This window comes from Theropithecus gelada, chromosome 1 (assembly GCF_003255815.1).
Source record: "Theropithecus gelada isolate Dixy chromosome 1, Tgel_1.0, whole genome shotgun sequence".
Taxonomy (NCBI): Eukaryota; Metazoa; Chordata; class Mammalia; order Primates; family Cercopithecidae; genus Theropithecus; species Theropithecus gelada.
In genome coordinates, this window is record NC_037668.1 from 75891652 (window position 1) to 75907925 (window position 16274).

The 16274-nt window shown below is 43.6% G+C and overlaps 1 protein-coding gene across 1 annotated transcript in view; it reads right to left on the minus strand.

Moving 5' to 3' along the window:
- Positions 1-4607: 4607 nt before the first annotated feature.
- LOC112611020 (selection and upkeep of intraepithelial T-cells protein 1) overlaps positions 4608-16274 on the minus strand; it is a 218108-nt gene continuing 206441 nt past the window's right edge. Inside the window, exon 10 of the mRNA XM_025364736.1 lies at positions 4608-4841. The gene's annotated coding sequence lies outside the window, so the exon portion shown is untranslated. The remainder of the gene's footprint in view (positions 4842-16274) is intronic.

Here is a 16274-nt window from a genome sequence, read left to right on the forward strand (position 1 = left end):
ATGAGAAAATGTTCAGCATTTCTGTGTGTAACTGTCGAAAAAAAAAACAAAAAAAAAAACACTAGAGCTTAGTTTTCCTCTGTACTCTATCTTTGAACACTTTTAAGTTGGATTCTAGCTTCGCGGAGGCAAAGGTCCTTAGAAAATCTGTAACTGAAACCGCTACCTTTATACTAGGGCAAACTGGGTCCAGAAAGCTGAATGATTTACACGGGGACTTGCTGTGAGAGGAGGATTGGCATGTAGGTGTCCCGATGTCCAGCCTTCCGTCCTTTCTTCGGTATCACAACCACGCAGCCCTGGGGCCTCTCGGGTGGAGCCTCTTACTATTATTATTCTGAATAGCTCTGATGCTAACTGGTGTCTTCCCCTTTCTCCTTTCCTTTCATCAACACTTAGTGAGCACCTGTTTTATCTTGTGCCCTATACTTGGTTTCTGTTAGAGAACCTTGCCTTGCCTACAATAAGTACTAAATAAATCTTTGACAGTGGTTTAATTATCCACATTTATTCATATATTTAGTGATAAGCACTTGCTTTGTGCTAAATCCTCTTTAGGGAGGCTGCGAGGAACCCAAGAGGGGCAGATAATGACATGGTCCACAATGCACTTAAGGAGTTGGCAGAGTTTGGGATTAGGGGAGTCTGCACGTGTGTGGATAATTAGCATTCAGGAGAAAGTAGAGGGCACGTAAGTACAGCTGTGTGCACCGTAGTGGCAGGAGGTCTCTTTGCTTTGGGGCTGGAAGTCTGGGAAGTCAGACCCTGTACTTTTTCAGCGTAAACCCTTGATCCCCTTCTCCTTTAGCCTCTCTCGTGACTGCTTCTGCAGGCTTCTCTCCTAGACTTTCTCTTCTCACTCTATGTGGTCTTTCTGGAACATCATCCATCTTCCTGCCTCAATGATCATCTAATTCTTGATGACTTTTAAATCTATATCTCCAGAGGAAAGTGTTTCTCTGAGTCTCAGACCTTTACATCCTACTGTTCCCCAAATGTCACTGATTGCATAACTTGTCACTTGTACAGAACTGATCTCCTCTCCCCTCCAGTCTGCTTCTCCTCAGTGAGCTCAGAAACCTGGAAGTGGTCCTTAACTCCCTACTCTTTTCTTTACTCTTCCACCACCCCAGTAATATCGAGGTTCCTTAAACCCCAGAATCCTGGAAATCTAAACAGCCCTGTCACAGTTTCCTTTCTCTCCAACCCACTTTTCCCTATCACAGATTTCTTTCTCTCCAACCCACCTTTTCTGCCACTGTCAATCTCTGTGTACAATCAAGATTCACCTGCAGTTTTGTGACAACTTTTTACCCAAATGGTCTTCCTATTTTGAGTCATGCTCACCTATCAGTCCTCCAAATTGGACCCAGAGAAGTCTTCTTATATAAAATAAAACAAACAAATGAAGTCCCTCCATCACTTACAGCTCTTAGAGTGTATTCCCTCTGTTCCCAAACTTCATACTCTTGTAAGTGGCCTCTGCAACCTGTGCTATGGATTGAATTGTGTCCTCCAGAAGCATACGTTCAAGCCCTCACTCCTCGTACCCCAGAATGTGAGCTTAATTGGGAATGGAGTTGTTGACATGTAATTAGTAAGATGAAGTCATGCTGGAGTAGGGTGGGCTCTTAATCCTGTATGACTGGAATCTGTATAAGAAGAGGGAAATTTGGACACAGACATAGGCATAGAGGGAGGACGGCCATGGGAAGTGAAGGCAGAGATTGGAGTTATGCTGCCAAAGCCAAGGAACACCTGGCTGCTGCTTCCAGAATCTGGAAGAGGCAAGGAAAGGATTTCTCTTTCCAAAAAGGCTTTGGAGGGAGCATGGCCTTGCCAATACCTTGATTTTGGATCTCCAGCCTCCAGAACTGCGAGACAATACATTTCTGTTGTTTTAAGCCACCCAGTTTGTGGTAATTTGTTATGGCAGCCCTAGTAAATGAACATAAACTGTCAGGATCCAAATTCCAAGTATCTTTCCAGCCTCCTCTGCAGTCACGTGCCTCAATTCACCCTGTTATCTCAGGCACACTGGATTACATACAGCTCTTGAAACACACTGTGCACCTGCACACCTTTGCTCACACTGGTCTCTGGTGGAAGGCTCTTCCTCTTCTCCGCTTGCCCACCTTCTCCACAACTTCTTCCTTCTGTTCCTTTGGCACCAGACATGTGAACAACGATGACTTTTCCCGGCCCCCTTGAGAGCAGGGACTCTGCTTCCCTCGTCTCTATCTCTGGTGCTTTAGCACTGAGCTGGCCTAGCACAATGCTGCAAGAATTGATTTGAGCTGGGTCACATGTTGGCCCACAGTTTATGAGTTGGTGGGTGGTGGGATTCAAAACCCTCCTTCCTCCCTCCTCACTGGATTTCCAAAGAGAGGTTCACCCTGATTTCATCACCCACTAAAAGCTAATTAACTACAGGGCATGGATTCTTCTTGGAAACCCCCAAACTGCCAACTTCTTCTCCCTCATGCTGTTGCCAAGGCTCTCGAGCGGGCTTGGAGGAAGGAAACATGGACAAAAAGATTTTGTTCGTTTCTTTGAGGCCAACACCTAATCACTGTCCCTTTTCAAGTGAAAAATGGGGAAAACGCTAGCTAACTGTTGTTTAGTGACCCCAACCCCCCATCCCTTTAAAATAAACACTCTTTTCAATTAGGAAGATTTGTCACTGGGGACAGTAATTCCGTGTCCTACCAAAACAAACACAGTTGTAATTAGTTTTATCCAGGAAGAAAATTAACTCTGTTTATCTTAGCATAATTAATCACTGACCTTTTTCCGTCCCGGCAGCTTGGGGGAGGGCATGGGAGTGGGGGGTTGTGATCTACAGCACAGGGGCGTTCCGGGCTCCATCTATCTCTCATCTTGGTTACACAGCTGTCTGCGTGAGTAATTTGAATTAATATTCCTAGCCAAGAGTTGTGGAGCTGCCTCAGAGCTGGACTTGGAGAGACCACTAAATAAGGCTATGATTTTATGGCTTCAGTCTGTGGAGAATTTTAGATGAGTACGTATCAGATGGGCATGAAGGCACGTGGCTGACACTGAAGTTTGCTTGGCTCCTTTCATGCCCTTCACCTTGACCTCAACAAGTCTTGAGAAACGGGAAGGATCCTCAGGCAAAGGCGTTTGTCCTTGGTTGTGGAAGAGAGGCTGTTGCTGCAGTGGAGAGGGACAGGCTTTGGAGCTACGGTTTGGGTGTCAGTCTTGACTCTGATATCCTCTAGCTATATGACTTTGGGCAAAATACCTCATCTTTCTGAACCACAGTAACCTCTTAAGTGAAAAAAAAACAACAACAAAAAAACAAAAACAAAACAGAAAAAAACCAGGACATGTGTGCATGTGTGTGGTGGGGACAGGGTTAGTAATATATATCCACAGGGATGAATAAGGATTAGAAGTGAGGTATGCTATGTCCCTAGCACAGGGCCTGGTACTAAATAGTAATTCAGTGAACACAGGTAGGTTTTGTTATTTTTGTATGAACTAACTGAGATTCCAGGGGTGGAAGGACACAATGAATGTCCTCTCTTTATTTCAATAGACCCACAACTCATGGAGACCCTACTGTGTGCTGGGCTCTTCTGCATTAGGCCCTGGAAATAAAAAGAGGGTTTAATCCTGGCTCCTGTCCTTGAGGAGCTCACAGCCTATTGCAGAGAGAGATATACCCAGATGTTCTCAATGTGTTGCAACAAATGCTAAGCTGGAGACATGGGTATGAGATCCCCTGGTAGAGAGGGAAGCAGAGACTGAAGGGAGTCTGATTTCACTTGTTCTGAGCCATTTAGTCAATGTATAATTCCTCACTTAATCCTCATGATAACTCTAAAAATAGGCATGAGGGAGGGGTCCCAGAAAAAGGTAACTGAGGCTCACAGATGGGAAGTCATTAGACCCCAACTACACAGCTAGAAAATGGTGCAGCTGGGATGTGAATCAGATTTGTTTGACACGGGAGCCTGTGCTTTGTCAGTTTTCACCTTGGAGGTCCTGGCTGGGTTTTAATGACTGGTGTCCTTCCCCAGGACCTTTAGTCAGGAGCGTTAAAGCAGCAAGGCCCTGAAGGCTGGTGTCAGGAGACCCCAGGGTTAACAATGCAGCTTCTTGAGCCTCACCTCAGGCTCTTCCATGTTAAAATCTCTTGCAGGAGGATAATTTTAGCAACTATAATACCTAAGGTGATTCTTATGTTCTCACCATCTGTTTATAGTTTTAAAAACCTACCTTTTGCTCATGATGTTCAGATGGCTACTCCCACATGTGTTTGCAGGTGGGTGGGGAGAGCGTGTCCTCTAGGTAACAGGAAAAGAGAACTATGAAATCAAGGAGGCCCACATTCTGAACTGAGAGGGATGAAGAGGGGAGGTGAGATGGGCCAGGACCTCTTGAGAGTGGCCTAAATAGCTCACACTGGGGTGAGCGTCTCTGGCTGCCAGAGGCAGAGTGGTGGACCGGGCATCTGCTGTGAGCACAGGCCACTCACTCCCTGTCCATAGGCTTGTAACAGTGGGTTCAGAAGCTGCATAGGTCCTTTCTTGAAGCAGGAGAGGCCTTCAGCCTGGGAGGCACATACTGCCCACTGCAGACAGGGAGCAAGGCAACCTTTATTGATGCACGGGTTGCTGGGAAGATGTGGGGCTTTTGTCCTCTCAGATCTAGAAGAGAACTGGAGGCAGGAAGAGTCAGTTTCTGGTGCCACAAAGGACTCCAGGGAAGGAGCAACCACAGATACTGAGGGCACTGAGGCTGGTTTTGCCAGGCCATGGTGATTCCTGGCCCTGCAAGAGAGGTCACTCAGATGGCAGGGGACTCCACACATTCTGAGCTGGAGAGAGAAAGTGAGATGGGCTATCAGCAGAGGCTGAAGAATCAGGCAGAATTGTATTCTATGTCCCACCTCTGCCTCTGCCAGTGACAAGCTGTGCAAACTTGGAAACCTTTTTTGTTTTTTGTTTTTTTTTGAGTCAGAGTCTTGCACTGTTGCCCAGGCTGGAGAGCAGTGGTGTGATCTTGGCTCACTGCAGTCTCAACCTCCCGGATTCAAGCGATTCTCCTGCCTCAGCCTCCCAAGTAGCTGGGATTATAGGTGCCCGCCACTGTGCCTGACTAATTTTTGTAATTTTAGTAGAGATGGGATTTTTGTCATGTTGGTGAGGCCGGTCTCAAACTCTTGACCTCAACTGAACTGCCCCCCTCGGGCTTTCAAACTGTTGGGATTAGAGGTCCCAGCCTCTGGGCCCGGGCAAATTTGGAAACCCTTTTTTCCCTCCTAGTGCCTCAGCTTTCTCAAATGTAAAATGGGAATAACAATATCTACCTTGTAAGACTTTTGTGAGGGTCTAATAACTATCTTATACACATTATTTCATTTAATCTTCACAACAACCTTTAAAATAGGGATATGATCATTCTCAAATTTATACTTGAGCAAGAGTAGGCAGTTCAGATGGCTTGGCCGAGGTTACCTGGCATTTGAGTGGCAGAGCCAAGAATTAAACCCAGCTCTGTCTGACGCTAGACCCTTTGCTTCAACCATATTCTGTAATGTCTCTTTTCTAGGAATGAATGAAGGAATGTTCTCGCATGTCATCATCCAGCCTCTGAGATGCCTCTGACAACCATAATCGCCTCCTCATGAAACCGCGCCCAGTTCCTCCTGTGACTCTTCCTGCTGCAGCCATGGGCCTTGCTGTCCTGGCTGGGAACGCTGTTTTCATCTTATCTGGGGATTCTCATTGCTGACGGTGCTGGAGGCTGTGGGGCACAGTGGTTTCAAGCACAGGTTCTGGAGTCGGGCAAACCTGGGTTTCAGTATTGCTCAGGAAGCTCTTGGGCAGGAGGACTGTTGGTGAGCAGGCACTGTCTGATAATGGGGTTTCCCAGGATCCCAGATTTCTTGGGGGCACACAAGTAGGCCAAAGATAATCTGGGAACCTCCCGGAGAAGAATTGCCTGAGACTGTACTCTCCCCAAGAGGCTGTAGCCAAGAGAATAGGGGCCACGTCACGGGGGCTCATGATGGAGTCTGGGCTTTGTGGGAAAGGAAGTGGGGAGGGTCTCAGAAATGTTTTTACAATACGAAATCTTCCAGTTAGAAATTTATATGCAGGATTTAATCACAAGGAAATTTGGACAGGACTCATTTTTCTCATTGCTGCTCTAAGCAGCTGCTCTAAGCAGCCTGGACTGTCTTCCCTGTGGCTTTGTTGAGTTCAGCAAACATTTATTGTGCACATACTGTGTGCAGGCACTTTGCTGGGGATACAGGGATGAAATGGGGACAGTGCCTATGCCTGAGGGCATTGCCCTGAAGCTGGATGCTAAGGCCATCTGTGTGTGTGTCTGTGTCTGCATGTATCTCTGTGTCTGTGTGTGTCTCTGTGTCTGTGCTTCTGTGTCTGTGTGATATCTGTGTGTCTCTCTTCGTGTGTTTGTGTATCTTTTTGGGTGTCTGTGTGTGTGTTCTCTGTGTGCCTGTATGTGTCTTTGTATGTGTGTTTCTCTATGTGTCTCTCTGTGTGTGTCTATATGTGTGTGTCTGTGTCTATTTTGTTTGTTTCTGGGTGTGTCTACCTCTGCGTGTCTCTGTATACCTGTATCTCTGTGTGTGTCTGTGTGTGTGTATTTGTGTGTCTCCGTATGTGTGTCCCTGGGTGTGTGTCTGTGTGTGTGTGTATTGAGAGGGAGGGAGAAATGAAGGGAGTGACAGATGGGTCAGCGTGGAAGGTGTATCCTCATTCACAGCTCTGGGAGGAATCAGTCAATCCACCTACTGGTCAAGACCAACTCTGGTGGTACCCAGCTGACAGTAGGAACGCGACTTTTCATTTAAGAATGGGTTTGCATTTCCTAGGAAAAGAATCTAGGAGTTGGAGTCTCAAGTGCTTTTTTTTTTTTTCTTTTTTTTTCTTTTTTTTTTTTGTGATTGAGAGCTGAGCCTTGTGTGTGTTGGCTAATAGATAGATACCAATCTGCATGTTGGGACAGCCACAGAGAAGAGGGAGAGGGAACCACAGACAGTGAGCAGGGGGCTGGTGGAACCAGTCTGCCTTTGTGCCCAAACCCCCAACTATAAATACCTCATCTTGGGGAGCTCAGTCTTTGGTTTGTTCATAAAAAACCAATCTGGGAACCAGAGGTGGACAGGAAAGAGGAGGCTGACCTGCCGCTCCCAGGTTGATGTGATCTTGGCTGGTGTTACAAGTGTATTATGGTTCATAGCATAGAACAAACCCTTAGAGACTCCCCTTGTCCTCACCGGGGCCACCACACCAAACCAGGTATCTTCAGGTGTGAGGACCACAAAAAATTGGAGATCTCACCAGGGTGGGCAGGGATTTCTTGGTTAAAGTCTGAAGGAGAGAAGACTCAGGGGCATCTTTCTGGCTCCAAATCTCTGAAGGGCCAAAGGCAGAAGTGCTGGGGGAGAGTCAAGTTTTCATTTAGAACAGGGACAGCCTGACAGTGGCTGCCTTATGTGGCAGTGAGTTTCAGTCACCAGTCAACAGAGGCCCAAGGACTACTCACCAATGGGGCCAGGAGGCCAAAGAGGGCTGGGGAGGGCAGAGCAAGGACCCTGCAGGTCACCACAGGCTCCTGCCTCAGATCCTCTGACTGAGGGATGATCTGATGAAGGATTGGTGACAGACAAGGCCATTTGAGGCAGTGTTCATCATATCCTTGGAACATGTAAAGGCTACAACTTAACATTTATAGGATGGTCTCCGCAGGACAGGCTCCATCATGAATTGCTACCCAGAGGGCTGAATGCTCTGCAGCTCAGGCCTTCCCTGTGCTATGTGGCTTCTCAGGAAAAGGAAAGAGAATAGGACGAGGATGAAAGAAAACAGGGAGAAAAGGAAGGGGAGGGGCTCTCAGAAGATGGAAGTCTCTGTTGATTGGGCACTTGCTCTGTTCCAGCAGTTATATACTTGGCCACACTGGATCTTTGTACAACTTTCTCTGGTTGTTTTACAAGTGATGGTCCAGGCGAACTCTCAGCCAGTGAAGTTCTAGGTGTGCCTGCCTGTGAAGACTGTTGTATTTGGGGTACCCCATGGCCTTCTTCAGGTGGGCAGCACGGTGGCTCAAGCCTGAAAGGTCACTCGGAGGTCATTTCTTACAGCCCTTACCCACTCCCTGCAGGCCCTGCCTCCTGTGGTCCACTTGCCCTCTGCTTGATTTTTCTGATCTGTGGATTTATAGAAAAAAGAGTGGAGTGCTTGGCTCCCTCCTGTGGTTAGAGCAGTCAGAAACTGTTGCTTGAAGGAGGCCTTGCCTTTTAGGAGTGCTAAGAAGATCACCACAATGGAAAAGATTTGGCAGAGCTAAGACATAGGGGAATATTCCAGGAATGGTGTTATCTGGCACATAGTAGGTGCTCCACACAAGTCTAATGAATTAGTGAATGAGGTAGAAACCTGGGCCATTGAGGGAAAAAGGAACCAAAGCAAAGAGATGCGAAGGCACAGTATCCAATCAGGAAGGGGGCCAGCTGGGGCCACAGGCTCTGGACCCGACTCTCCAGCCATCCCTGGGAATCCTGCACCAGCGATCTCCCCTGTGGGGCTAAAGCCCCCTTGTGCAATCATGGGGTTGATGTATATGGGTGGTGCTCCTTATAGGCTGCAATTATTAATCACCTGGGAGGTTTTTAAAAATGATTACTGGGCCCTATCATTACCGATTTTGACTTAATAGGTCTGAGGTGGGGCCTGTGCAATGCATTTTTTGAAAGCTCCCCAGGTGATTCTGGGGTCCTTCTGAGGCTAAGAGCCAGGCGTGAGTTATTTTTCTGAATGCTTCCAGCTCATATGGCTTGTGATTCAGAGCTTTTCTTTTTTTAAAGATATTTCACTAAATTAAATTCGTATCCTGTGCTAGTAGATGATGTTATTTCACCATTAAGACAATGGGCTGATATTTGTCACTAATAAATCTAAAGATAGATCTTGATATTTGCATCCATAAGGTGATCCCCACCATAGGCAAGGGGAATATGATTTATTCCCCATGCCTCTAAAGTAATTAAGCATACATTTTAAAGAAAGATGCACTATTGAGATACAAACTAGAAATGGCAGTTTAACCTTCAAATTGCTGTTTTGTTAAGGTTACCATTGTATTGCTTCAGTACTTAACAGTGCATTATTCGTGTAGCAAACATGGAAAATCCATTGGGAGAGAAAGTGTAACACACTCAAGAGATGATTTGAGGCCTCTGGACTTTGTCACATCCCTAAGAACTATTACTTCATTCCCTTCTCTGTTTGTTCTCCTCTATTCTGTGCAAGAAATTTAGCACTGATGGGGGAACAGAAAAAGGAAAAATAATCTACAGCATGGGTAGCTACACTTTAGATACATCACTTAGAGCAAGTTGCTCCTGTTAGACAAGTCCAAAGGGCAGGCATTACATTGAGGCATTTCTCAGATCTCTCCTTGCTGGGGAACATATTTTAGAATTCTGAATTGTGTCTGTGCTGGCAGCCTTGGCTGGCCACGCTTCCCTGCCATCTCTCCCTCCATCCTAACAGGCTCTGGCCTACCACTGTGTGAGCTAGAAAGGTTGTTAACAGGGATAGCTCATAGAGAAGTTGCCAACTGGGCCCAGATGAGACTGTTGCCAGATGACACGAGCTCTGGGTTGGATTAGCAAGAAACCACTTGGAACAATATCAGTAATAAAAACCACCATTGATTGAGTGCTACCGCATACCAGATGTGATGCTGCACATGAATAGTTGGACTGATTTTCTTTATCAGCCCAAGGCATAAAAATAGGTTATATCACTTTTGCTTTTCATTTAATTGCTTAAGGCCTATCTGCCAATCATGTCCATCCTCCTTGACTTTTTCAAGAACATTGTGTAGTGTAAAGCATATGGTGATGTTTCCAAACGTACTCAATCTATCAGAGAGAATCTAACCTCGATTGTTAGGGAGAAGATATTGGCTTGACTCTGTGGAAATTTATTTATTTATTTTTGAGAGAGGGTCTTGCTCTGTTGCCCAGGCTGGAATGCAGTGGTGCAACCTTGGCTCACTGCAACCTCCGCCTCCCAGGTTCAAGCGATTCTCCTGTCTCAGCTTCCTGAGTAGCTGGGATTACCAGTGTACACCACTACACTGGGCTAATTTTTGTATTTTTGGTAGAGACAGGGTTCCACCATGTTGGCCAGGCTGGTCTTGAACTCCTGACCTAGGTGATCTGCCCGCCTTGACCTTCCAAAGTGCTGGGATTATAGGCATGAGCCACCGTGCCTGGCCACGCTGTGCAAATTTAGCTCCCTCTCCCAAGTAGCCAAATCTTGGGACATTTTGCAAAGGATAATCTTTGTGAGCCTTAAAGAATCCTGTTATAGCTGTTCCACATCTGTATTAGTCTGTTTTCACACTGCTATGAAGATACTACCTGAGACTGGGTAATTCATAAACAAAAGAGGTTTAGTTGACTCACAGTTCCACATGGTTGGGGAAGCCTCAGGAAACTTAGAATCATGACAGAAGGCAAAGGGGAAGCAAGGACCTTCTTCACAAGGTGGCAGGAGAGAGAGAGAGAGAGCGAGAGAGCCAGGAAGTGCCACACTTTAAAACCATCAGTTCTTGTGAGAACTGACTCACTTATCAAGAGAACAGCATGGGTGAAATTGCCTTCACAATCCAATCACCTCCCACCAGGTCCTTCCCCTAACACATGGGGATTACAATTTGAGATGAGATCTGGGTGGGGACACAGAGCCAAACTATATTAATATCTTAGTGTGTACCTTGTGGTCTTCTGTTTGCAGTATCTCAGAGATGCAACTGAAGTGTTCAGAGAAAAATAAAACATCTATTTCATTGTGATAAAACTTATAGTGTTGTCAGATAGAAGCCACTGGTGGGTTCTCTCTCTTTTTTTTTTTTTTTTGAGACAGAGTCTCACTCTGTTGTCCACTCTGGAGTGTAGTGGTGCAATCTTGGCTCACTGCAACCTCTGTCTTCTGGGTTCAAGTGATCCTCCTGCCTCAGCCTCCCAAGTAGCTGGTACTACAGGCATGCACCACTACACCTGGCTAATTCTTGTATTTTTAGAGGAGATGGGATTTTGCCATGTTGGCCAGGCTGGTCTCAAACTCCTGACCTTAGGTGATCTGCCTGCCTTAGCCTCCCAAAGTGTTGGGATAGTCATGAGCCATCACATCTAGCCAAACCTACTGGCAGGTTCTCTTGACGAAAAAATTCTAAGTTCTGTTTTGCCTGGCAGTCTATCATACCTGTGTACATAATTTAATCTTCACAACAACTTTGCAAAGTAGGTGACTTAATCTCATAGAATTTTTCTTATCATAATGATAGTGAAAGTTTATATTTTCTTACCACTTTTTCTTTGTTCCAGGTTGTGCCAGGTTGTAGATAAATAATAAATAATGAGCTGGGTGCAGTGACTCACACCTGTAATCCCAGCACTTTGGGAGGCCAAGGTGGGTGGATCACTTGAGGTCAGGAGTTCAAGGGCAGTCTGACCAACATGGTGAAACCCCATCTCTACTAAAAATACAAAATTAGCTGGGCGTGGTGGCGCACGCTTGTAATCCCAGTTACTTGGGACGCTGAGGCAGGTGAATCGCTCGAACCTGGGAGGCGGAGGTTGCAGTGAGCCAAGATTGTGCCATTGCACTCCAGCCTGGGCAACAAGAGCGAAACTGTCTCAAATAAATAAATACATAAATAAATGGACTATTGCTAACTCTTACCATAAGACCATAGATAGGTATTGTCATTCAATTTAACAACTAGGAAAGCAAGTCTCAGAGACGTTAAGTCCTTTGCCCAAGTTTTGGTAGTTCACAGATTTCACGAATCACAGAGGTAGGATTCAATACTACATGTCCCCAACTTCCAAACCCATGATGTTCACTGCGGGAAGTTATATGCCTACAAATTTTTGCCTGTCCTAGAGCAGGTGGGATGTGCTTTCCTGAAGGATCCAGTTCTAAAAAGGTTAGGAAATGCATTTCAGAGATGTTATGCAGGGTATTCCTGTCACAGGAAGGGAGGGGATGGACAATGTCCCTCCAGCTCAGGAAGAGACTTGTAAACCAGCAGACAGTCCCATTGCTGAGCTCAGAGTCTGGTTCAAAGAATACATGAAGAAAGATATTTGTTGAAGAGAGAATGTGTTCTGACTTGGGACTGATTAAACATTAAAGAAAATATACTAGGATCTGTCAGGGGAGGTGAAGTTACTGTGGTCTGCAGCGGTCAGGAAAGGCGGAGGCAAATTTTGACTCAGGATATGAAAAACTTGCTTACTACCAGTCATAGATGATAGGGCAGGATCCATCAAGTTGTTATGACAAGTTTTCACTTCACTTAGGGGTTTCCAGGAGCAAATTTCTCTTTCCTCCTTAGTATGAACAGCCTTTAACAACCCTGCAGTACTAGTTTTGCCTTTAGATGGCACTCATGTACTTTTACAGCTTTTACTGCTTAGCTTCCAAAGGAACACAGCACTGGTTCTCTCCAACGTTTTCCTAATCTCTTTTTGTTGTATTTCTCTAGGTCATGGTGTCCACTTATGGTGAATGAGATGCCAGAGGACAGACGTATGTTTATTTTATTGATTATTAATTCATGCATGTGTACCTTCTCTGAAGATAAAAAGAACTTGAGGCTGAAAGACCAGTCTAGCATCCTGTATTATACATATTGGAGGCAGACAGCACAGGTGCCCTTGAGACAGTCCTTCTGATGCAAGAGCAACTTTCATTCTCTTTGCACCCTTGCACAGAGAGTCAAGCAACTATGAGCTGGACTATGAGTCTATGAAGGGACAAGATCCTGAAACAGAACCGCCCTGGGGGAAAGAACCAGTTTTGTCTCAAGTGACAGAGAGGTGGAGGAAATTTGTTTTCTTCAATTCCATATTTATTACTTTTTGTTTGCTCTTAACTATTCTATTATTCTGAGACACATCTAGGTAGACAGGATGGAGGTAAGGCACAGTCAAAAGCATTGTATTTAGGGAGGTAATGAGAAACTGTGAATTTGAAATTACCAGACAGATGTAACAATCAATAAACTAGGAACACAGGAATTGGAGGCGAGGCAAGGATGGGTAAAAGATAAATGATATCATCCCAGGTTTTCTAAGCTTGGATAGGGGAGAATGAATTTGAGTTTGGAATGAGAATTTCTGGGAATGGGGCTGAGCCTGGGCTAGTTGAATTTTGAGATGGAGCAGAAGCATCTCTCCTTCTTCTGACCTTGCCCTGTATCTTATGACTATGTCTTTATTTAATAAATATCTGAGCACCACTCATGCTACAGGTGTTGGTAAAGCCACTGAGGAAGTAGCTATAGATAAGGCAAACAAAACTTCTTCCCATGAGCTTACATGTTAGTAGGGGAAGTAAAAAACCAATAACAAAATCATTTCAGATGATGATGGATGCTATGAGGATGACAAGATAGAAAACCATAATAGAGAGTGATTGAGATAAGGTTTATTTAGATAGAGAAGTCACGGTAGACTTTTCTGGGGTGATGTTGGAGCTGAAACCTGAACAAAGAGAAAGAACCAGCTCTCTATTGATATTTGTAATTCCAAGGAAACTACAGCTAAAGACAGTCAACTCCCCTGGTAATATCCTAGAAAGGCTTGAGACTGTGTGCATAACAAAGAATGAGAATTAAAAGGGGGGACCCAGACAGGAGGACACGTTGGAGCTTCGTACACGCAAGTTGACTTGCACCCTATCCCCGTGTACAGAATGACCTTCAGGCAGTATTTACACCCTGGTAAAAGCAAACCAAACAGGCCATAACTTTGATTACATCAGACAAACAAAATAAAATAGAAGTTCCTTTTAAGAAATATTAAAGAAGCCATCTAGGAGAGCGGGTGTAGCTACTGCCTACCTATGTAAAGTTTTCCGTAATCTGGCACTGTTTTGAGGAAGAGGTGTGCTAGAAAAATGACTGGTTTCCTGGTAGCTGATAAAGTTTGATTATCTGTAAGTCTCACTCTGACTTCCTCTTTCTTTTTCTTCAGTCTTAAATATATATTGGTAAAAATGATTCAAGATACTCCAGAAAAGTGTGCAATGTTCAGCAAAGAAATTTAAGTTGAAAAAAATAGAAAAAAATAAAGATACATGTAGAGAATAGGAGTCCAAACAGAAGCAAACCCCAAATACTCACCTTCTCTGCCAATCACATAAAAAAGGCAACACAGTAATAAAGATTAAGGAATTACAACAAATTACCGGAAATTAAAATTTGGATTATAAAAAATTTAATAGGAAATTGAGAAGATAAAATAAAGTCTCCTTCACATAGTGAAGAGGTAGCCATCTGCAAGCACGAAGGGAGTCCCCACCAGAACCAGAACCAGACCATGCTGGCACCCTGATCTCAGACTTCCAGCCTCCTCAGAGCTGCAGTGAAATAAATTGCTATTGTTGAAGCCATCCCGTCTATGGTTTTTGTTATGGCAGCCCAAGCTAACACAGATGAATAAATGCAAATTTTAATAGGTAATTGGAATTTATAAGAAAAATAAGTGGTACTTAAAAACTGAAAACAAAATCTGAAATTAAGTCAACTGAGCACAGCAAAACACCAGAAAGACAAGTAAATCCAAACAGAAGCACAGAGAAAGAATGCAAAACTCATAGAGGAATGTAAAAGACATGAGGGTCGGTGTCAAAGGGGCTAAAGTAAGTATTATAATGATCACAGAAGGAGACGAATCAGGGGATGGTGGAGAGGCAATATGTGAAGAGATAATGGCTAAGAATTTTCCAATACTTTATATAAACGGAATCATATAATATGAACTTTTTTGTGTTTGACTTCCTTCACTCAACATAATTATTTTGAGATTTGTCTCTGTTGTTTTGTGTACCATTTATTTCTTTCTATTGCTGAGTAGTATACCGTCGTATGTATATTCCATAGTTTATTTAATCATTCACTCATTGATGGACTTTTGGGTTATTTCTACTTTATGTCAATTATAAATAAAACTAATATAAATATTTGTCTATGCAAATATTTGTATAAATGTATCCTTTGCTTTCTCTTGGTTAAAAACCTAGGAGCAGCATGGCTAGATCATATAGTAGGTATAAGTTTAACTTTTAAAGACACTGCTAAACTGTTTTGCAAAGCAACTGTACCATTTTACATTACCGTCAGTGGCTCAGGGATCTTCCACTTTCTTGCCAAACCTTGGTACAGTCAGTCTTTTTGATTTTAGCCATTTTAATAGGCTTGTAGTGGTATCTCATTTGTGGTTTTAATCAACATTTCTGTAAAGACTAATGATGTTGAGCATATTCTACATTGCTTTGGTTAAGTGTCTGTTTAAATCTTTTGTACATTTTTTATTAGGTGTTCTTATTATTGAGTTTTGAGAGTTCTTTACACATTTTGTCCTTTATGAATGATATTATTGGCAAATATTTCCTCTCAGTCTGTAGTTTGTCTTTTTATTTTTTAAACAGTGTCTTTTAAAGAGAAGTTTTTATGAAGTCCAAATTATAAATATACTCTTTTTTGGATTATACTTTTGGTTTCACATCTAAGAAGTTTTTTGCCTCATCCTAAGTTACAAAGCTTTTCCCCTGTTTTCTTCAAGAAGTTTCATTGTTTTACATTTTTAAAATTGTGGTAAAAACTAACAATATGAAATCAATCCTCTTAACAAAATTTTAAGTGTGTACTATAGCACAATATTGTACAGTAGATCTCTAGAGCTTTTTCATCTTGTGTAACTGAAACACTATGTTCACTGAACACTGAACACCAACTCTCCATCACCTCACCTGGCTCTCCTGTGGAAGCCATCATTCTACCTTCTGCTTCTATGAGTTTGATTACATTTGATACCTCATAGTCATGGAATCATACACTATCTGTTCTTCTCTGACTAGCTTACTTCACTTAGAATAATGTCTTCAAGATTCATCCATATTGTTTCATATGACAGGATTTCCTTCTATTTAAAGGATGAATAATAACATTCCATTGTATGAATATACCACGTTTTCCTTATCTAATCATCGGTCAATGAACATTTAGGTTGTTTCCACATTTTGGCTACTGTGATTAATGCTGCAATGAATATGGGAGTGTAAATATCTCTTTGAAATCCTATTTTCACCGAGCTTCTGTGGAAAACTGGACACGGTTAGAGATTTGGGGTTCCATGGCTGACATTTGGAACATGACACAGCAAGCTTTGGATAGGGGGTGCCACAAAA